The sequence below is a fragment of the Dermacentor albipictus genome, chromosome 1 (assembly GCF_038994185.2).
Source record: "Dermacentor albipictus isolate Rhodes 1998 colony chromosome 1, USDA_Dalb.pri_finalv2, whole genome shotgun sequence".
In the NCBI taxonomy this organism is placed as follows: domain Eukaryota; kingdom Metazoa; phylum Arthropoda; class Arachnida; order Ixodida; family Ixodidae; genus Dermacentor; species Dermacentor albipictus.
Window position 1 is genome coordinate 387,188,174 of NC_091821.1, and position 22,016 is coordinate 387,210,189.

Below are 22,016 nucleotides of genomic sequence, written 5' to 3' on the forward strand. Positions count from 1 at the left end.
GCGGACATCACTGTAGAGCGCGCTTTGCGAACGTAAAGCCCGCGCTAATAAGGACGGCGCCGAGGTTTTCGCTTTGTTTGCGCCGCTCGTCCGAAACACTACGAATTGCGACGATTGTGCTCGCGTCGTTTAATTGTGCCCTCGAAGAGGAAGCGCAAATGCGACGCAGGTGCGCGGTTGCTGCACTGCGGCGTTCCGAGGTACGGCACTGACTCGGCACACGACGAGTACTGCTTCCACCAGAAGAGCGAAACAGGTGGCGGGGGCAATCGAAATATTGACTAATCCTCTCGTTCATTCGCGAACCAGTTACAGATACAGGCGTTACTACTTCCAGGGACGCCAATTCAGTTAAGTCCCAGCCGGTATCGGCGAGCGACCGCCGCTCCAAGTGGGAGAATGAGCGTGGCTGCTGCCACCCACGGGGCACACCTGCGTTTCCTCAGCGTGCGGTATAGCTTTTCTATGATTGCAGCTGGTTGGTATAAATTCGCAAGCAATTTTACCAATCTGATTCAGTATATACGCTTCTCCCTTTGTAAGTTCACATTCCTCAGTTTCAATGCTTGGTTTCTGAACAACGGCTTCTTAGGGTTTTTGTTTGTTTTTTTGTTTTTGTTTTCTCTTTTTTGTGCGTGCGCTGGATTGGCTCAGTAATCGTTTGGTCGATGTAATGGAAAATGCGACTCCAGAGCACTATTCAGGCAGTGTCTCAGATGCTTGCTTTTGTGGTATGTGACGTTGAAAATGAGCTCGTGCGTGTTTTTGCAAGGAAAGGGGGGAAAATGTGTCCTAGCTCGCACCTGTACAACAGCTTGTCTAGGATGACTGGTCTACAGGTTCGTCAGCGCGATGAAGTGACTGGCAGGAGCGAAAGGCTGCCTAAAAAGGGGTTGTGGAGTTGGTCGAGTACACGCCAGCCAAGGTTCGTACTGGTTAGTAATGAAGAAAGGATAATTGCTGTAGTAATTGTAAGAGGTAATTGCTAATGATGTAGGATAATTATTCGATTATTTGATTGATTGCTGACTTACTTTATTTTTGTCCACGTCAAGCGCGAACTAGATCAATTGTTTACCCCATACACTGCGGCATGACCTCTTATAGCCCCGAAATCTTGTTTTTAGGTACTATTTTTTTTAATGAGATACATTCGGAAAATTAGCCAAGAGACGCATGCGTCATTTATTTACAAGAAACAAACAAATGCATGCAGGTAGGTCTCGTGACCATCGAATGCTGCCGGTTGGTTCCTTTCTTTACATGTATGCAAGTCTTACCACTATTCCGAGACCTCAATAATTTCGAGTAATTAGATCGTTCCACCTTCTCACACTTGCAATAAAGTCAGCCTTTTGCCACTCGCATTGCCAATGAACTCAGATAAGTTTGTGGTTTGTGTCATGGAAACTGATGCTGCCGACTGCAACTATCCATTGCAAACCAGCAAGGATGATTTGCGTAGGTTGTCTCTTATTCCCGTATCTGTGTACACCCCACCGCCACATGCTTGCGGGCACGCTATTGGCAGGTTTGTTGCTATTGAGGAATCTTCATTGGATGGTGTCGCTCGCTAACTCGTCTGGCTGCTGCTCTGTGTTGCCACACAACTACCTGTTTTTCTACCGATGATCAAAACGGCTTAGTTTATCGCGCATTCAATCTAGGCGACTTTTGCTAGCCGCGTAGTTAAAGTACCCTCGTATATCGGTGCTTGGCACCGTGGCCTCAAGACGTTCCGCGCGCCATGTCGACTATCTCGGAGCCCGTGCATATACTCCATGACAGATGGTTCTACGCACAAATGCTCCCACGCGTCGCTACAACCCGCCACCATTAACCTGAGAAGGCACCTCTTCTGTGTATAGGTTGTTCTGCCCGCCATAATACTGGTGAACCTTGCGCCACTCAGACGATTTTATTTCGGGGAACGAACTCGACATTACATTTCTTTTTTTCTACGTTAGCGCAGAGATAGGCAGCAGCGACATTCCATCTTCTTATTTTTTTTCTGATTTAGCACCGAGAGAGGCAGTTACATTTTATCATATGCCACCGACCACACTATACCGCGAGACCCCATCGTATGTAACGTTGCGAGCCCGCTGCGTCCCGAGGTTTCACAACCGTAGAAGCAGAGCGTCTCAAAATTTATGCAAAATTTGTTACAAAGCTTGCTAGAGCAATTTGTGAACCGAAGGGACCATCTGCACCTCGCAGCGGTTATATTAACGAGCTTCGTTACATTATACGTAGAAAACGTGCAGGCACAATTCGTAACACCCAGTGCGCTCACAAAGTGATTAGCTCTCTCAGGCGCAATCTGGAAACCTAAAAAAAAAAAAACAGCCATTGTTTTTTTTTTTTTTAGTAAACCTCTAAAATTTTGACATCAAGTTACATTCCCCGAGCGAATAACTGCGCAATACGCCGGATTAACGTCTCCTACATTTCTTTTATTTTTGTGCGTGTGTCATTTTAGAAGGTACGCATATGGTGGCAGATTTTCGTCAAAGATAATAATTAGCGCGGCTGCGTGCGGAAGTTAATCTCTCGTGACGATTTGAAGTTTCCTGTTTCGCCTCTGACGAACAACGAGCACGCGTTGTTGACGTTGGGAAAACAGCGACGGCCGTCGACTCTTCGTTTGGAAGAGGCAATTGCCGCGGGCTTCACGTCCTGAATCGAGGCGCGGCCGGAATTGTGTAGCGTTCCCATGGCGAGAAGAGCGGGACACCGATTTCCAATTATGCTTGTTTGCACCGCATCTGCCCGCTGTTATGCCTGATGAAGATCGTTTCCCTGGCAACGGTACGAGATAAGAAGAAATTAATAATGTCAATATAGTGTGTGTGGGTACGACGATCTACGTGTCTGTCAACATGTATGACTTTGATATTGTAGTTGGGTTACTCTGACGTTTCTTTTTTTTGGGGAGGGGGGGGGGGGGAATATCAAGATATACTGCAAATCAGGGGGACCATTCGTGCCCCTCTTCTGGGCATACACTTTATCTATATGAGTCCGAATGGCTTGCAAAACTTGGAGCTTAGCCATCTTATTTTTTTTTATATTCTTGCGGTGAGCAAGTGATACCCTCAATGAACAGTTCGAAAAATCAATGCAATGGTCACCATGGCAGCACGTGAATTAAAACTGCCCTTTCTCTCTCTCTCTCTGTCTCTCTCTCTCTCTCTCTCTTTAGAATGGAAACAGCTCGACGAAAGAAAACTGCTATTTTTTGGTTACGCTAGTTAGTTACACAACTCGGTTGCAGAATGCGCTCCTTGGAGTCATCGCGAAGGTTTTTCAAGCTAAAGGAAACGAAACCTCAACGCCTAAATAAAAGAATAGCACCCAGCGTTTATGATCAAATTCCAACACCGTAACGTTCAGAGTGCCTCTTGGCTCACGCATATTCATTCCGGTCACTTCTGAACCGAATCTCGCGTAGGCTCCTAATGCTATTTCGCCCGGTTACGAGCTCAAAGCGGCTTCGAACGAATCTGCGAATGCGACGTGTTTACGGGCAAGGAAGAGGAATAAATTAGGATGCGCCTTGCGTTGCTCGCGGGAAGCTTTTTCTCCGTGACCCGATATGCGCGCAGCATTTGTTCGCAGCACGCAGCTGGTTTCTCTGAATCGCCGATCCGAGTTGTGGGAGGCAGCTAGGGGGGGGGGGGGGGGGGAGGATCCTTAAGGAGATTCCCTCTCGCTTGCATCTCGGCTGCCTCAAAACACGTGCCAGGCCCGGCAGGTGGTCCACGCAGGAGGTGCCAACGGCCTTCGTAATGAGCGATTGGGCTTCCTCGCGAGCGCTGCATCTTCATGGCCGTTTTGAAACCAAGCACAATCATGCCTTCTTTTTTTTTCCTTCTGTGAACCGTCCAGGATGCAATTCATCTTGAGACGCAGTATGAAAGAGACACTACTCACTATTGCTTTGATCATTACGATGATTAATATTATGATTAATAATATTATCATCATTATGATTGTTGTTGATGGCGATGATGTATTTGTCAGCGTCTGTTCAGTAATGCTTCATTCCGTATCAGTGAAGAACGTTTCGAAGTTTCTCCAACTCTAAAGTGGCCTAAGTACGCGAGACTACACTGAACAAAGATAAAAGAATGAACATACCCCATTTCACATCTCACAAGTAGCACCCCATATTGCACATGACACGTTCGTGTTATCCACTTCTCTTCTCTTGTGTCTGTGATCAATATGGCTCCACTTCAATTCAGCGTGCAGAGTATTGCTACAGACGACCACTTCGGGGAAAGCGTGACCGTGTCTTATGGGAGGTTAGACGTGCTGTGTTCTGTTCGCGTTGGTGAAAGAAATTTTTTTTTTGTCTCGTAATGCTTGCAGGCAACGACGAAGTTGTTTATGTGCTTTGACCGGGTAAGCCAATTTTATTGCGATAGAAATTATGTGGACATCCAGGTTAATTTGCGCCGTCGCCGTGAGGTGCCGAATATATTTTGGGCATATGTATGCAAGATGCTCATCCATCCATGCCGTCATACATGCTCCTCCATTTATGCTATAGAGTCGTCCATGCCGTATAGGCGGGTTATATTGTTACAGTATGCCGTGACTAAAGTTGATCGTACCATGTCTCACGTACGTTCTTGAGTAAATTATCCCTCAGACTTTTGAGAATGGCAGCAGAAAAACAAATCTCATGAAACATAATATTTGCAGCACATGCCTTTTATCTGACATCTTCGCACACTATCGATATATTAAGAGAGACACTAAAGGAACTCACAAAAGCAAGTGAAAAAAATCGCACAATAATTTTTCAGTGGATACCCAGCCAGTGCAATATCCCTGTAAATGTAGCAGCAGAGAAGGCAGCTGGACAAGCGCATGTTAATAACGCCACACATGGTTCCCTCTAACGCAAAGCAAAGTGCGGCATATACTAAGACAGATCTCAGACCGTGGTTGCAAAGCGACATGGTTTGATCAGAACTCGTAATTTTCAGATTTATTTCATGTTCACCCATCGATTCAATTTCAAATCCCGTCCACATTCAAACACAACCGGAACCTTTGAAGCGCTCACTCACCATATCCGGCTCTGTGCCGCGTACACAAAACACTTTCTACATAAATTTCAATTAGTGACAGTCCGGAATGCAGTTGTGTCCGCACTCATGAGGATGTACCGCATCTGCCGGTAGAGTGCCCACGACACGACACACACAGACAATGCTTAGCACTTCATTTAAAGACATTAGACAGCAGTTGAGAGTTAGCGCTCGTCCTGTCTGCTTCTAGTCTGTGTCCGTGTCACTTAGCGCTACAATCCAAGATCATGTTACCGTACCAACTCGCCCAGCTTTCTGTCCTTTTGCAGCCCCTTCAGCCTCAGGAATATCTTAGGTCCTTGGCCAACATATACTAACTGCAAAGACGAGGGTTACTGGCCCTTCAAAGATTTCTAGAAGAGAGCAATATTCTCGGTAACTATTCAGTACAATGTCGAAATGTGATTAGCGCATGCTATGTTTATTTTATTGTACCTGACTTAGGCCAATTCATTGCCTGGTTTTAGGTACCTTCATAATCTAATCCGTGCTTTCTTACGTGCCCTGATTTTAGTCTAGTTATATGTCCGGACTTTGTGTTTATCTTAGTGCACTCACTGAAGAGAGTTTGGCTTTAAGTTTTGTGTTAAAGTGGCCTCGTAACTCTCTTTCGAGATGTTACGTGAAATCGTTCGTTCGTTATCGATCCTAGCACACCAGTACCACGAACGCCTCAACTCTGAACTATTAATGGGCGAGTGCCAGCGCAATTTGTGTTCGACAAAATGGCTCTCGGGCGGAAACATTTGCAAATCAATTCGAGCCAAACACTGTAGTGAAGCAATGCCACGATCGTTTGTATAAAACGCAAAAATTGGCTGGGATGATCGCTACATATTTCTTAACCAAACACTTCTTTTTTATACGATCTTGCCAATATCAGGGAATGCTCGTATGTGAAAATTTTGTTTTTGTTGACCGAACGCCCTGGAAGTTGATCAATCGAGAGGGAGACTTTACGTGAACGTTGAGCATTAGCTGGCTAGAAAAAATATGAAGCAAGAAACTTCTCTCAACATAAACACGTTGGCTCAGAGGTAAAATTTGCAAAATCAGACCAGCCATCCAGGCCTTCGTTTTCCTTTCCGTCCCTTTCTTGCGAACTGCGGCTTCCTGAACTCCGGAGTGCACGACAGTCCTTAGCGGGTAACAGAGCCCACGGTTGTGGGCCTAGCGAGAATAGCGAACAACGAGGCCCGTAAAGTGCTTCATAGTTTTATCGCCGCCTCATTGGGTCAGCGGCACAGCTTCGACACAGGCCTTCGACAGCCGTTTGTGATAGCCGTATATGTTAGCCGCCTCGCGAAAGGACTCCTCTAAACTGATGCAGCAGTGAGATTCCCAAGCAAGGTTAATTTTAACGTGTTCAGCTACAGTGAGCCCGAACTAGAAAAGGGTCATAACCACTATGAGGTTGAGGTAAAGAACACCGAGCTTTTTACGCCTTGAAGTAACTAAGAATTGAGTCATGGTCTATTAGTAGGGAAAGGCGAAACGACAAGGAACTAGTGACGTCTCCATTCTTCTCATTTTTAAGGAGAATTTAAGCGCAACGCTGCTTTCCCTTCCCGTGTTTCATTCAAGTTCCTAAGTTTCTTCTTCAGAATATAGAACCACTTGAAAACGAGAGCAGGTGTTTCCTCCGCCACTGCACTGTACAGCAGAGTCATCGCCAATGAGATGTGAAAGTTGACAAGAGAGAGTTAGAAAATAGGATGCTTTGTACACTTTCCGGTTTTTCGAATAAAGCGTGTGCTCCTAAAAGAAATCTGCATTTCCCGCCGAGGTGCACATGGCTCCGCAGTACAGCGCACCTCGTCGTTGCGGGAAACAACGACAGGGATCTCACACATCCTAGCTCTGCGCTTGAATAGGGGTGTGTTGTTGTGTCAGTACCTTTCTTTTGTATCTGTCAGCCAGAAAGACTAAAGTTCCTGTGCTTTCGCTTTTCAAAGTTGCCACATGGACACACACACCAGATCCGGGCAAAAACCAAGCGTCGCATTTTAGGCAACACTGCACCATCGGATGTCATCCTGTTTGGTAGGGCTTCTTTTTTTTTTGCTTCTCTTTTTCTCTCTTTCATTCCCGACAATGCTTGGAGAACGACGACAACACGCTTGCGCATTGAAAGCTGTTTTGACACCGAGTGCGTTATAGACGAGAATTCCCATCACAGCTGCTGTAGGAAGCTAAGAGATTTCAATGCTGAAGCTTTGATTGTCTCATCGCGCTGTGACTTCCTGGTAACCCTCTGCAACAGTAATGATGGAACCTCGACGTGGATAACTATTTCGATCAGAGAAGCAGAAACAGCCCGTAGTCACCGAGCGAACCGAGTTAGCTCGGGTACCCATTTTGTTTATGCAATATCGGTAATGCAGTGAACTAAATTCTGCAGCATTGGCGGATTTTCCTCCCGCTTCTCTTCTTTAACCTCTTGCATCGCGCACCATTTGACATCTCCCTTGCGAGTCTTGTTTTTGACATTTCCAGTCACTACTTCTTGCCGTATCACTAATTACATCAGCTCAGGTGAATATTTGACCCACGATGTTCAACTTTACATACATTACATTGAGGGAAGCGCGTAAGCCGTCCTGTGTTCGCCCAACCTAATTCTAAAACCAACGCATAATCATTAACTTTCGCTTGTCTGAACATGTCGTTTCTTTCTTGTGGTGGTGTCTTATTTATTAATCAAGTAACTTACATGTTCGTGGTTTGTCATTTCTTGCTTTATCTTTGCTCATTTGTTTCCTATATTTTATTTTTTTAGCATTTTTTCCATCACTACAGTCTCGCCTCTCCATTATTTTTTCTTGCAGGCTAATTATTGTAGCCACTGCATCATCGTATCCGAGAACTACATAGATACTAGCCAATACTCGTAATTAACAAAGCGAAAAGACAGAAACATCCACTCACCCAAGTTTCAGTAGCCAATACAACGCATATTTATGGCCTTGACAGGACCTGGAAAGCCCGATGTGTACAATTTACAACATTAAAACCGTACAAGCATATTTTCAGTTATAATGGTGGAAACGACATGCAGTTGATCAAGAGAGGATACCCGTCCGGCATGAACTGCATTTGGTCATACGTGTACTTTAAGTGAACAATTATTTTACTCAACCCAAACGTGAAAGGAAAAAATCGTCAACCGCCCGAATGTAGCACATAGCTATAAAAGCATCCCAAACCAGGACGAATTTTTCCTCAACTGTGAAGCTTTCTTTCTGAGAAACCCGTATGGGTGGAGAAGGAGTAAAAGCAGGTAGGAGGACGGGACTTTAACCAGAAATTCATCTGGTTGACTACACTGGGCTGGGAAAAAGGAAAGGAGAATATATAGATGAGAGAGAGAGAGAGAGAGTAGATACATGGTGCGTTTGTATGGGTTTCCTTTGTAGTTTTGTGTTATTCAGATGGATGACATTTTTCCCCTTTCTTGAATCTTTCTGCACCTTGCGCGATTGCGCAGAACTCATTGCTTAACTGAAATATTGTAATGAAAATTGATGGTATGTCCAACATCGAACGACAGAAAGTTAAGCTAGTTGGTAAGGATTCATTGGACAATGAAGGTCCTGTCTGCACGCCCCACCTTTTTTGCATAATGATGTCCAACATATCCATCTTCCATAAACTGTTTCTTTTTTCTCAATTAAAAGAAACGCACTTATCGAAAGTTGCAACACTTTTATGACCTCAAAGTTCCCCGCGTTATTCCCCATGCTGTGGCACTTGCCAGCCTGGTTTCTTCTACCCTCTTTCTTCTGCCTATGTTTTGTGTCTGCGCATGTTACAAATAAATTATAAATTTGACGCTACGTAGCCATAGGTATAAATATGGTCCTCACTGTGTAATGCAAAAATTAAGTCCTATAGCTCGTTCAAAGAAAGCATCGTGAGTACCCATTGTATCAAGAACGCAGGTTACGCAAGCAGAAACACATAAGCTGTCGCGCGGCGCCAGTCCACAGAAAAAACGAAACTCGATTAACAAAATTTCATTCTGACGCTACACATGGGCGACAAAAATAGCTCGTAAGCCCATTCTTTTCTTCTTCTAAACACCAAACTTTCTGAGGGATTGCGTGGCGATGCAAGTTATGTAGCTTAATATCATTGTTATCAGCAAGAATTCCGAGTATTCTGTATATTATCTACGCTTTACAATTGTTCCCGAAATTCCTATCTGCAAAGATGACACCTCTCGGTCGATGGTGGTGCTGTGATTTGTAGATGCGGCTGCAACTTGCTAATGCAAATTACAGTTGCGCGCCTTTATTCGGTTGCCTGCTTTTCTGGTGAATTTCAGAACGGTTCCTTTTTCTTTTCCTATCCCTCGCACTCTGTTTTCAAACAGTGCAAAATAACAATAAACGCGCTGTCGCGTTTGTATACGCCGCCCTTGACAATGACAAAGCCGACGCACGAGCGTTGCCAAGTTTTCTCCGGATGTATGTCACGGTGCCAAGAGCAATTCGTGCTCCGCGCGGTTTGGTTGTACGAGTAGCGCGTGATAGTCGAATAGCCTGAACGCTCCCATAAGGGGGGACGGGGGAGGGTGAACGGGGGGAGGGGGACAGGGGATGCACAGAAAGAATGCACGACCTGTGCGAGAGACAAGAGGTGTTGTTTCCTCCTTCCGGATGAAATAACGACTCTCGGAAGCGTTCTCCACAATCGCGAACAACGCCGACAAGGGATGTTTCCGTTTCCTTTGCAAAGAACGCTTCATTGTACCTGGGCTAGAAATTACAGAAACGCTGAATCCTGTGGCGCCTTCACCTAGGTAGCTCTGTATTGCGTGCCTGGCTCCAGCTAAAGTATGTAGCACTAACAATGTGAAGAAAAAAAATCAAGTGCCGGAGGAAGAGAAGGAGGAATGAACTTTATTTTAGCACTGCCGATTTATAAGACCTAGGCATCTCTACCTTGATGACGGCCTCGAGCGCTTGGCCACTGGCGGCATCTTCGACCTGTTGCATTGCCTTAAGTTGGTCTTCCAGTGCACAGAATCTACATCTATCCAGGTGAAGGTCCGGAGAAAGAATTCTTTCTCTTAAGCACTTCTCCACCAACTAATTTTAAAAAGTTGACAGCATTCACTTTAGCTTTATCTAAAGAGGATGAAGGCGAATTCTGACATTGATTGAATTACTTGACATTCTCATTCGACTGCGTTGTTACTTCCTATTACTTGTTTTCCCCCACCAAAGGTCGTGGATTCGAGTGCCTGAATGAACTTTATATCAATTCAGTGTGCCTTACTTAAATGCGCCTTAACTAATACCAAACGTCGTGGGGTCGAGTGCCTTAATCAGCAGCGCAAAGCCGAAGCTACTATGCCACCACAGCGGGTGTACAGCATGTCCCTTTCGCTGCTTTCTAACCTGTCAGTAAATAGTTGGTTATTGTGTTCTTGCATTTTTTTAATTTTATGCCTCCCTTGCTTTGACCTTTGGTGTACAGTATGCGATAAACATTAAGAAAATGTGTGTAGAAGGTGGTTGGCTCCCAGGTGAGTGCGGTTACTTTGCGTTTAGCCAAACAATACAGATCAACTGTATGAACTTCGTTTATAGAAATAGCTCTGCCCTGCAATTCAAGGTTTCTGCGAACTGTCCTCAAAGAATTCTCCATCTTGTCAGAGCTGGTGGTGTATCCTTGTGTGTATTGCATTGTAGGCCCTATACTTACCTGAAGTAGATGTGAATTGCGAGTAACTGCGCTAAACCTTTATTTTCATTCATTTTTTATGACATGAATTACTTGACGTGTCAATTGCGTCTACTGTAGCGCGCGTATGGGTATTGGTTAATTTGAAGTTTATTCGAAAAGAGGCAGCAAGCAACATTTCGGACTGATAAAGGAATCCTTTCTTTGGAAGCCGAATGTTGTAACTGCCACAACAGGCCAGTTGTCGCTATAACTCATGCCGCTACGGTCATGTGCATTCGAGAGCCAGAAAAGGTGGCGTTTAAAAAGTGGCGGCCATGAACCATTTACGGCTATGCAATTCGAGCGCTTACAGTACGCAGAAAAGCAGCCTTCGATATTTGCTTCCGTTACTCAGAGGGGGCCAACCGTTGCTTCGGCGTGGACTTGTGCAAAGCCCATTGCGTCCATTAGGAGCTTGGCGATTTCTGCGGATTTCCTATGTAGCATACACACACTGGCAGGGGCGGCGTCAGCGCATGCATTTAGGAGGCCAAAGGCCGGCAATACTGTAGCGGACGAAAACGATGTTGTATGCACCGAAAAGAAACATTTGCTCTAAAAATGATGGTGGCGTCCTCAGTGAGAGCCTGCTGCTGCCTCTGTAAATGAGCTCAGAGCTGGACGAATCGCTTCAGTGTGTTAATCTTTTTAACATCTTTACTACGACATCGGACACGACAGTACCATTGAACACAAACCCTGCATGACCTAACGTATCATGTTTACTACACTAAGTTTAATGCCATCAAAGTGTTGTTTAGGCGTGGGCAACTTAATGCATACCCTACAATGGCGTTTGCGAGGCGCTGGAAGGAGATTTCATTCGTGAACGTTTCAGCAAAATAATTACAATATAAGAATCACTATACCAATTGTTCTTGTACAAAGGTACTCTTCACGGACGGAAATAAAGGTGAAAAAGATGCTCTAATTTTGATTTGTGTGCAACAGTGTTTCAGCTTGCAGTTTACAGGGCTTAGAGGAAACTTTAGCTCGGGTCAACTCCAATGTCGCCTATTCAAATACATATAAAATGCAAAACATGCTTTTCTGAGATATCGCCTGCGCCGGTTTTAATGAAATTTATTGCATTAAAGAGATAAAAGTAAATCCCGGCGAGGAGAACAGTTTGGATTTGGGGCCATTGTTTTATTGGGGTATTTTTTGCTTTCTATTTTTTTTGAAAGCTTGAAGAAATTTTGTAAGTTCGAAGAACATAGAAGCACGAAGTTTACAAAACTGTAGCTCTGTAAATTCATAAGAACATTCAAAAAGGACAAACTTGCTACATTAATTCGTATCTTTCATGAATTTGTTACAAAGTTTACAAGCGTTTTGCAAAAGTTCTACTTACACATTAGCGATTAGCGGTGTACTTAAGAGCCATGTATAATACATCAATTTTGTCCACTTTCACTATAAAGTGAAACACTATGAAGTGCTTTTAAGGAATTGTGATATGGTTCACTACTGAGTAACAGAGTTGTAAACTGGATATCATCGTCTTCTAAATAATTTCGACTTTCAACAGTCTTTTTCTTCTTATTGACAGCCTAAATAAAAGATCCCCTTCGAGAAGCCACACGATCTTAAGTCTTTGTATTATATGCAACAAAACCTCATCAAATTTGATGCAATGGTTGCCGAGGAAGACGATTTGTCCTTTCCCTTGTATTTAGATAGGAGCCCCCGAGCAAACAGCCTCCTGTTAAGCTTCAAGCTTGGCGTTGATGTCGCTTATGAACTTGTTTCATATACGTTCAAAGTGGCCCGAGTCGACATGACATATCCATCATCAGCTTACCCTCATCATTGTGGCATATCCTTTTAAGCACTTCGTGCAAACTCAAAATATTTTTCCGCAATGTAAGCACAAAATTTTCCCGTTTCCAAATCCCTTTTTAACAGCCATTTAGCTTCGCCATGTGTACCTGTGTCTCTGCGTGACAACATTGTTACCCCTAGTCACCAAGTGAAATGCTTCTGCCCTGAAATATATAGGCTAATCTCCGATTAAAAGAAAGTGGCCGCAATGCTTATTTGAAATTTGAGTGTTGAAAACAGGCATTGTGGTTCGAAATTGCGTCCGGGCACCATGGTGTCCACCATGCTGGCATTTTTCAAGTCCGCGAACTGTCGTGATGTATATGAAAGTGCACCGAAAGGACCGGCTCGTTAAGCGCTGCCGACAGGAAATAACGCCGGAGCTCTAAGTATAAGGACGTGGTGGCGTTTTAACAGAAAGGCACCTAGGCACTGGCCAGAAACCTGATGTATCGGCAAGGGCAGTTAATAATTCGATTTTTTTTTTATTTGGTCTAAAGTAACTGAGCCACTGCGCTGATAATCTCAAGTGACACACGGCCACTTATTCGGCATCATTTTGAATACTAACTACTTGAAAGTTCTGGACAAGGATTCGAACTGTTGCTGACTTTTTCCGCGTTCAGCCCAAGAAATCTTGTCGGGAAAAATTCGCTACGCGTCCAGAACTGAACTCTAGTTTCGCAAGCACTGGTTTCTCTATAGGCAATTACGGGGCGTCTATAGCGAGCAAGGACCCGTCATAAGCAAGAAAGCTGGGAATATCACCACATGATGAGCCCTAACGTTGGGCGAAGCCTCTGGTGAGGGAGGCACCGCCTTGCAAAAATGAGATCGCGCAAGTTACTATAAAATAAAATGCTTGTCTATAACGTCTGACAAGTATTTTTTTCCTTCTTTCTATGAACCATATCGACGAAAGTCGGCTATGCGGAACGATATTTAATTTGCTACAAGGGTATGACCTAATCAGTAAATATAAACTATGTTCATAAGTTGAATTAGTGAGTTAACAGGTGAATTGTACCACACTTCACAGAATACTTGTTTCCTGTTTCCGTTATCTACAATTGACCTGAAAGACGATCGCCCTTGCATTTCTTCCTTCGTTCGTTTACGAACGGCAAAGGGGACGAGAAATGTCGCACAGAAAGGACAGCCTTTTTTTCTTTCAGCCATTTCCTGCGTCGAGGACTTGGTTCAAAGATTGCCGAAGTCTCAATGATCGCGTAATGGGAAGTGGGTTCTGCTTAACTGCCCGCAGTAGTCTTCGGAGTTGCAGCTTGTACGAAAAAACAAAAGGAAGCCTGATGTAAAACGCAGCTAGTTAAAATTAATTTATGAGCGGAGGGCTAGGTGGTTAAACCAGGATGTGGTTCATAAGCATTATGCTAATAGCCGCGATTGAGCGATGTAAATTGCTCGGCATGGTTAGGTAGCCTTTCTGTCACGAGACGTTAAGCAACCAATACCTTATATCGGTTTACCCAGAGGTCAATTAAAGGGCTTATCGGGCAAATAAAACAAGTGATTTGAGAAAGTTATTGAGCAACCAGAAACTCAGAGGGAAGCGCTTGCTTCCATTGCACTAAAGATGGCTTACGATAAATCATTCAAGGCCAGCTTGAAAGTATGCAGCACAGTAACTGGATTTTGTATAAAAGGACGTCATAGGAAATGTCCCGTAGGGTGCCTTGCGATGTTTTCACCCTTCGAGATCTCCCTCCCACTGCTCTATTTCCTAAAGATGTTCCTGCGTATCTAATATAGCAACGGTCACTTAAAGCGGCATCGCTCATTTTCTCGATGTGCTCTGTTTCGGACAGGATCACGGCAAGGTTACACAACTAAGGTCCCCTTTACAGCGCAATTTTCGCAATAGCCTCGAAATAGTAGCTCTTGGGTTATGTTTTACAGCGAAGCTGTATATGGCTAGGTTTCCGTGCATTTTTGTTCTCCGTGAACAAAAACTATCATCATCAATCGTTCACACCCCCGTAAGCATTCATGCTCCCGTAAGCAAGCAAAATATGCAATGGCTCATAGCCCCGTAAGGCAGAGGCTACAAGCACTCAGCAGAGAGAAGCGAGCGGTGCTTAATTTCGTTCTCATCATGCATACAACATACAGAACAGCATGCCAAAAACTGTCATCATCAATGGCGCATACCCCCGTGAGCTATGGCTTATACCCCTGGAAGCAACACACAATGCAATGACTCATAGTCTCGTAAAGTTCATGGCTATTCCCTTTGTCTGAATTAGCTGCGATGGCACTACTGTTGCTGTCGTTGTCGGTGATTTCAATGTAGATGTATCTGTACGGAAAAGGGAACCGGTCTACGCGTTCCGTGTTGCAGACATATCCCTTGCGATCCCACACCAATCCGGCCCAATTGATCACCCATTTCACATTATCAAAGAATGTGATTGCAGTTGCGAACGAAATAATGACCACCCTTCAAGACAGTAGGTGAGTTCGTACCTTTGTTCAAAATTATGTGTCACCTCCCTGTCCTGTGCTAAGAAGCTTCGCGGGTACACCACCTTCACAGAGTGGGATGGCTCATGATTTGTTTCGACAGGCTTTTTTTTTCACAAGCTCCTGTCTCGAAAAACCATCCTGTCTTTATTCGATATAGAAGTGAAGCTTCCTTTCGGCAAAATCTCTTGGTTACGCCGGGCACATGCAGTGAAACGCAAAGTGACCCAGAGTGATTGCGAATGTCAGCTTTTTTTACTTGATTACTCTTGGGGGCCTTGGCTTACACGGTTGTTTGAGGCGCTGCGTAAGCAAGAGCATCAGTTTTTTTCATTGCCAGCAATACCACTGTGGGAGAAAATCCACCAAAATCTTACTGTGAAGTCTTTATTCCCGTATCCTTTCATGAGGGCTAGTGGTTTGCACAGGAACTTGATGAACGGTACACCACGATTGTGCTGTTGCAATGCAGCCTTTGAATCCGTAAGAGTCACTATAGACCTGAAGTACACTAGAAACTGTAAGCGATAGACGGTGACCTGGCTCAACGTAATTCTGTCTGTCTATCAAACGTCTTTCCGTATCGTAAAATCTTATAGCGTAAGTATGCCTTAAATTAACAGCGATGTGATTGTGTTTCACCGCATGTCACCACATTTTTAGTGTTTGCTATTCGACTACTGAGGCGCTACAACGAAAAGCTATTCGATAGTTTTCTATTCCAATTCTGCAATCAGGCCTCCCCGATTGGTCAAAAGATTTGCGGGCCACCCGCAACTTCGCCTGTTTGTCACGCGACGTCACGAAAACCGTGGTAGCTCCCCATATCATATGACGTGTACATACAGATTATGCGTGATCAAATCGAACAAATCAAAAAAATGTTATTCCTGATTCGAAGCCATTTTATCGTTAGCTCTCTGCTATTGGCCAAAATTTTCGGGTGGCGCCCACTTCGCCAGTCTGTTCTGCGACGTCACAAAACCGCGAAAGCTTACCGTGTCAAAGTGACGTGTACGTGTTAAAGATGCATTAATATGCCGAGTAAAACTGAATCTTTTTTCTGAATAGCGACACACTGCCCCTTTCCGAAATGAATAGAAAATAGCTGCCCGCTAATCGCTCAGGCACTCGCTACTCGCACCTGCCAGTGAGCATGGATTTATTTCCGTATAATAAAGGTCTTTGCCAGGCAATAAAACGTCATCAAGCCCTTTCTGCAGCCACACGACATCGCTTTGCCAGCTATTCTTTGCTAAGGATCTGGTTTAGCGGCATTTTTAACTTTCCGCTGCATGCCACCGTGATTTTGGACCAGCTACTGCAAGCTAAAGGAAAGCGGACCAATCGCAGACGCCGGCACCACCCTGTTCACCCTGTTATCGATTTTCAGTGCACTGGCTGGGCCCCATCGAGTCCCTTTCGACTTGAGCGTGCTCCTCGCCCCTTGTCATCCAATTAGATAAGACAAGCCGCTCAGCGTAGTCAATGCTATTCCAGCGCTGTCTCTGTGTATCTGTTTCTTTCTACGTCTTCGTTCAGTGGCGCTTATACACTCTATCAATGTTATTCGTTTATAAAGCGAATAAATGTGATCTCCTACCAACCAGGACAGAGTTTGATTGGGCTGTTCAGGCAGCGCTGCGGGTCACCGCCCGTTGCTTGCTTCGGCGGTTACGTAAATTTGACGTCAGAAGATTAGAATAAAAACCGATTCGTATAGTTTTACGTTATAGGGCCCCTGATCCTCTTAATCTTTATGACAGTCAAACTATGCGATGTGAAAGAAATTGCCTGCTGAGGTCGCAAAGCGATGGAGAACGGCTCTCAATAAATGGCTAGTGTCAATGTTTTTTAGGCGTTAGACCCTGACCAAGGTTGGATTCCGAGCATCTTACCGAGCAATACTTTGATCAAAGGCTTTCTCTAGAGCTCGACAGTCTGTTTCGGTAGTAAAGCGCTCATTCAGACAAAGTATGGATGATATAAAGTTAAGAAGCATATAGCCATACGTGCGCCCCCTATCTTTAAGAGAAAGGTGGTGGTGCAACTCGGTCAGAGCATTAACCCCGAGGGCATTCCCTCCCTTTTATCGCTCTATAAAATTGATGAACACACAGGCTATTGCTCCCCTTAGAGTCCCAGCAGCGTTACCGAAAAATTCATGACATAACGCTGCACCTTATATATATATATACATATATTTTTGACGGCACGATACACGATAGTTGAACCGACCCTTTCACAACACGCTTCTCTTAGAATACAACTTGTGGAGGCGCACGATGATGAATGGGCTTTGATAAACGACCACAGTCGTGCCTCAATAAATGACCGATGGTCGCGCGCAATTGGTCAAACGAGGTCGTTAGCATTGTCATTCCTCGATATCACCAAGTTTACGCGAAGTGCTTCGTCTCTCGAGGCGTGTAGAAGGTCCGAGGTAAGAGCACTGTCAAAGAAACGGGGGTTTGACTCTTACTACGGCAGACTTATGGCTGCTCATTTTATGTATTGAACCACTGGACGGATCTCTGAAAAGAGCACACGGGGCTTTCAGGTAACCGATTGTGCTTCGTTTGCGTTCGTAAAAGCGCCCTGTCCTGACATTAGGGGTCAATAAGGTCAATAATTCGTGACATATAAGCAACATATATGTCGCCGCCTCCTTTAGGAGGCGAAATATTTTTTTTCGCTTAATGAAAAGACATGGACGTTCCTACTGAAAGCTAATCGCTAATAAGTCGGAAAATCTGCATGTGTAATGGACAAATAGCTCATACCTTTCGGAAAATATTTATTTTAATATGAATAGTCAATGCTTGTTACACGCATCTGTGGCCGTATACCACTGACTAAATCAACAACAGGTGAGGGAATAAGTGCTACTGACTGCGTGAAATACGGTAGATTAACTTTGAACAGCCAGATTTCACTCCTTCCATCGGGTAGCTGACATGAGATATTAAAACTGCGAAGTATGAAGTAGAAATCACAAAGTGGCAATAAAAATTCTCGCGTGCTGCACTTCTGTGTATCGTAGATACGCGAGCTCAGTCGAAACTGAACCTGTCGTACATGCACTGTCCTCCGTAGAGAGAGAGAGAGAGAGAGACAGACAGACAGACAGAAGAAAGGGGAAAGGCAGGGAGGTTAACCAGATGGAAGGACCCGGTTTGCTACCCTACGCTGGGGAGAGATGGGAGGGGGAGGTAAAGTGATAGCAAAGTTGAAATAAAGGAACAAAGAACAATAGACAATCAATCAGAGTCGGCCACTGTCACCGCATACCGTCACCTCACAGCACAGTAGCACTTGCAGCACTGTAAACATCTGTTCAGGCTACAGCCGCTTGTCCAATTCCGTTGCCCTTAAAAACTGCAGCAGTGCTCTCGTCGCCCTGCGCTGCTGTGGCTTGTGATGTCGGCATTCTAAAATAAGTTCTTCTGCCAGAGGTCTTTTGTCGAAGCGCACTATCGTGATTGCGAGTGATCGTCTGTGTAAATTATAGTGAGGACAGTCACGTTGTCCTCCGTATATATTCAAACTACATACACGGTGATCTTTTTCCAAGTGATGGAATTTTCAAAAATAACCTGCAGCAGATAATTCTGGACTAAGAGAGTAAGAGCAGCTGGCGTTAACCCAGATGCCAGCACCCCCGGAACATTAATCGATATAAGAGGGCCCATCCATACATTGGAAGATTAAGTGCACCAATATATATTTCAATGGCTTCCAAGTCACTGCGGTGTCACACGTAACCAGAATGCCGATGACGCTGCTCGGTCGCCTCTTGAAGACAGCAAGCAGTAAGTGAGGCCGTCATCAATGTCGGACGCAGATAGAAAACTTCGCGTGCTTGCACGAGACAGCGCGTTCACCGTGGGCAGCATTCAAAGAGAGAGAGAGAGAGAGAGAGAGAGAGAAAACAAGGATAGGAAAGGCAAGGAGGTCAACCAGAAGAGCATCTGGTTTGCTACCCTACACTGGGGGTGGGGAATTCCAATACAACCGACTGCGCCACCGCGAATTTTCCCTCCGCCTTCGCATACTAAGCTGGACTATGCTGACGTGAGGCTATGCTTTCCTTCTTCGGATATGGCAATGGGAGTGACATTTTGCGAATTCTTTTGCCTTCCGCATTGGAATTTCTGACAATGCAACGAGCTATGGCTGCGGTTGCGAGGAGTCCCTTGAACCCGCTTTGGCGACTGTCGTTGATATAGTGTATATCCCGACTGCGCTAGGTTGCGTATATCACAGACAGAACAGACCATCTTGCAATTCCGGCCTCATAAGCAATCCCAGCAAAAGAGGACGAAGACGCTGCTACATTCCATTCCTAACTTTTTAAACGAGGTGAATTTTTTCGTTTACTACGTGCATCTGAGCGACAAAAGTCAGACATAATACAAAATAAATTTATCTCTAACAATAAATGGAAGGTTTCTTTTTTCTCTGATGAACTCATAGAACTCAATTTGTTTTAAGCAGCATATGGTCCTTTATACTTCCTACTTTCTTATCATAATGGTATGAAATACGGTCACAGATTACTTGAAAGACACTTTTGCGTCATGAAAGGCAGGTTGTATGCATTAGGCAGCAATCTCTAAATATACAGTGCAATGGCCTAACCGCAACGGGGTGCGGTACATGTACATGTAGCAGCGTGAATACGGGAGTGTAATACGAAGATTGTAAAATGGTGATGGTCAACAACGGTTTCGTGCTAGACTAGGCAGAACAATAAAACATTGCATATCCCCATCGACGGCATTTGAGTGGTTTTTAACAGCTTCGCTCGCCAACCACTCTTGTAGTCAAATTTTCTTCTCAATGGGATATATTTTCTAGCCAAACGTTATAGTTCCTACAGGAATCGCTCAACCAGAAATGGTAGACAACATAACTGAACAAACTGATGTAGACGTAATTGATCATAATTTAGAACGCGTGCCCTGATGGTGTGCGGTGATCGTGAATGGCTATGATGGAGCACCGGGGCCCATGAGTCTCAGTTTCTAATTTCTTGTATTTCCATACACAAACTTCATGTTTGTAAAGAAGAAACCTAGGGTGTCTTTGCCGCCGCGGCAGCTTAGGCGCCTATGATGTTCTGCTACTGAGCACGAGGTCTCGGGATCACGTCCGGGCGGTGGCGGCAACATTCCGGTAGGAGCGAAATGCAAAAACGCCCATGTCCCGTGCATTGGGGGCACATTAAAGATACCCTGGGGGTAAACAATAATCTGGAGTTCTCCACTACGGCGCGCCTCATAATGAGATCGTGATTTTGGTACGTAAAATCCCATAATTGAATTCAATTCAATTCAGGATGTCGCTAGAGCACAGGCGCATGGGCGGAATAAAAAAAGAACAATTTTAGCTATTTCTCGTCAAGTCACTTCAATGCGTGGCCGCTTGTTTTTCTGCATCACAATAACATAATTGAGGGTCAATAGAATTACGCAACTGCCAGAACCAGCAGGTTCAGGGTATGCAACGGTACGCAGCTGCGTATGACGTCATGACCTAGAGTATAGGTCTACGCGTCCTCCTCCCCCGTACTCCATGTGTAGGATAACAAAGCGGATCGTCTGTCCTGGTTACCGTGCCTATATTTACCCGCGCTTACCCCGTTCTACCTCTATTTTTTTTTTCTCCCTCTCTCAGGATCGACATTTCGCGCTCCGCCTTCGTATAGAATTTTTAAACCATCACAGGAGACGTTTGTCCCAATTTTCTCATTTATTTTCTTCCCTCTTTCATCGAAAAACGATGCGAGAGTGCGTCCGTCTTCTCCTTTCTCTCGCAGAAAGAGCCACGGTGCCTCCGGCGCGCACGCGGCTTCCAAGAAGGTCGAAGAACGAGTGTTTGATTGCGACGCTTTCGGAAACACGCTCGCGTCACGACTTGCAGGCGTTAACCGCATGCGCGCAGCGTCCCCACACCGTGCCGCGTGAGGAGAAACGACGGAAGCAGCTGTTTATCCAGTTACGACGAGCGAGAGCTGCTCAGCGACAAAAACAAGTTCCCTGTGCGTGCGGAGAAACACACCTCTCGCATTTTTTTTTCTTCTCTTTTCTTCTTTCTTTTTTATCGGCCGCTAATGCCCGCGGCAGCGTTTGCGAATATTCCTTCCTTTCTTTTCTTTTTATTTTGTATTCTGTTTTCATACCATAACCAATCGGCAATAAACGATGGGACACGTTTGAATCCCGACTCAAAGACTTGCTTGAGAAACCACATCCAGAACAGCCATTTGATCGTTGCACAATAGGCTATCGTGGAAGCATTGGGGTTAAGCCAGCGCGGGAATTTTGGGCCAGTGCACGGACCTGCTCAAGTTCAGGCTTCTCGCTTCGGTGATCCTTGCAGCTTCTTAATGTTCTTGAAGTGCAGTTATCATAACGAATTTGTTCTGTTCCGGTGATATAATGTCATTGAGCCTGTAAACGCTGTCCTCCCCAATGCTGCAAGGAACTACAGAGATAGTGTATGTATAGTTTATCTGCTAAGTTTGTATGGAACCTTGTCTGTGAACTCGAGTAATTATGTACGTTCATTTCAGTACCCATGTAAGTGAAATTCCTCAATGTTTTCACGTCTACAGAGCATGTAAATGCAACGAACTGCGCAATTATCTGCTTCCGAAGATTACATATAGCGAAGACATGTAGGCCCAGACTACGAGAGGGGGAATGGGGGGGGGGGGGAGTATCCGGGTCACTAGCGCTTTCCGAAGTTTTCCATGGGGAGTGGCAAGGCGCACCCCCCTTTCCCCCACTCCCCCTATAGTGTCATTACCAGAGCTCTGTTACCCATTTCATGTTTCTTCTGAGTTGCCTCTCCCTTTTGAATGAATTT

At 44.9% G+C, this 22,016-nt stretch overlaps 2 protein-coding genes across 7 annotated transcripts in view; one reads left to right on the forward strand and one right to left on the reverse strand.

The window, feature by feature from the left end:
• LOC135902476 (uncharacterized) overlaps positions 1–22,016 on the reverse strand; it is an 867,879-nt gene that overhangs the window by 438,270 nt on the left and 407,593 nt on the right. Inside the window, exon 4 of one of the 2 annotated variants that reach the window (XR_011511382.1) lies at positions 8,034–8,081. The exons of the other annotated variant lie outside the window; for it this stretch is intronic. The gene's annotated coding sequence lies outside the window, so the exon portion shown is untranslated. The remainder of the gene's footprint in view (positions 1–8,033; positions 8,082–22,016) is intronic. 2 annotated transcript variants of the gene reach the window in all.
• Positions 1–22,016, forward strand: part of LOC135916969 (calcitonin gene-related peptide type 1 receptor-like) — a 333,393-nt gene that overhangs the window by 12,872 nt on the left and 298,505 nt on the right. The gene's annotated exons all lie outside the window — the stretch shown is intronic.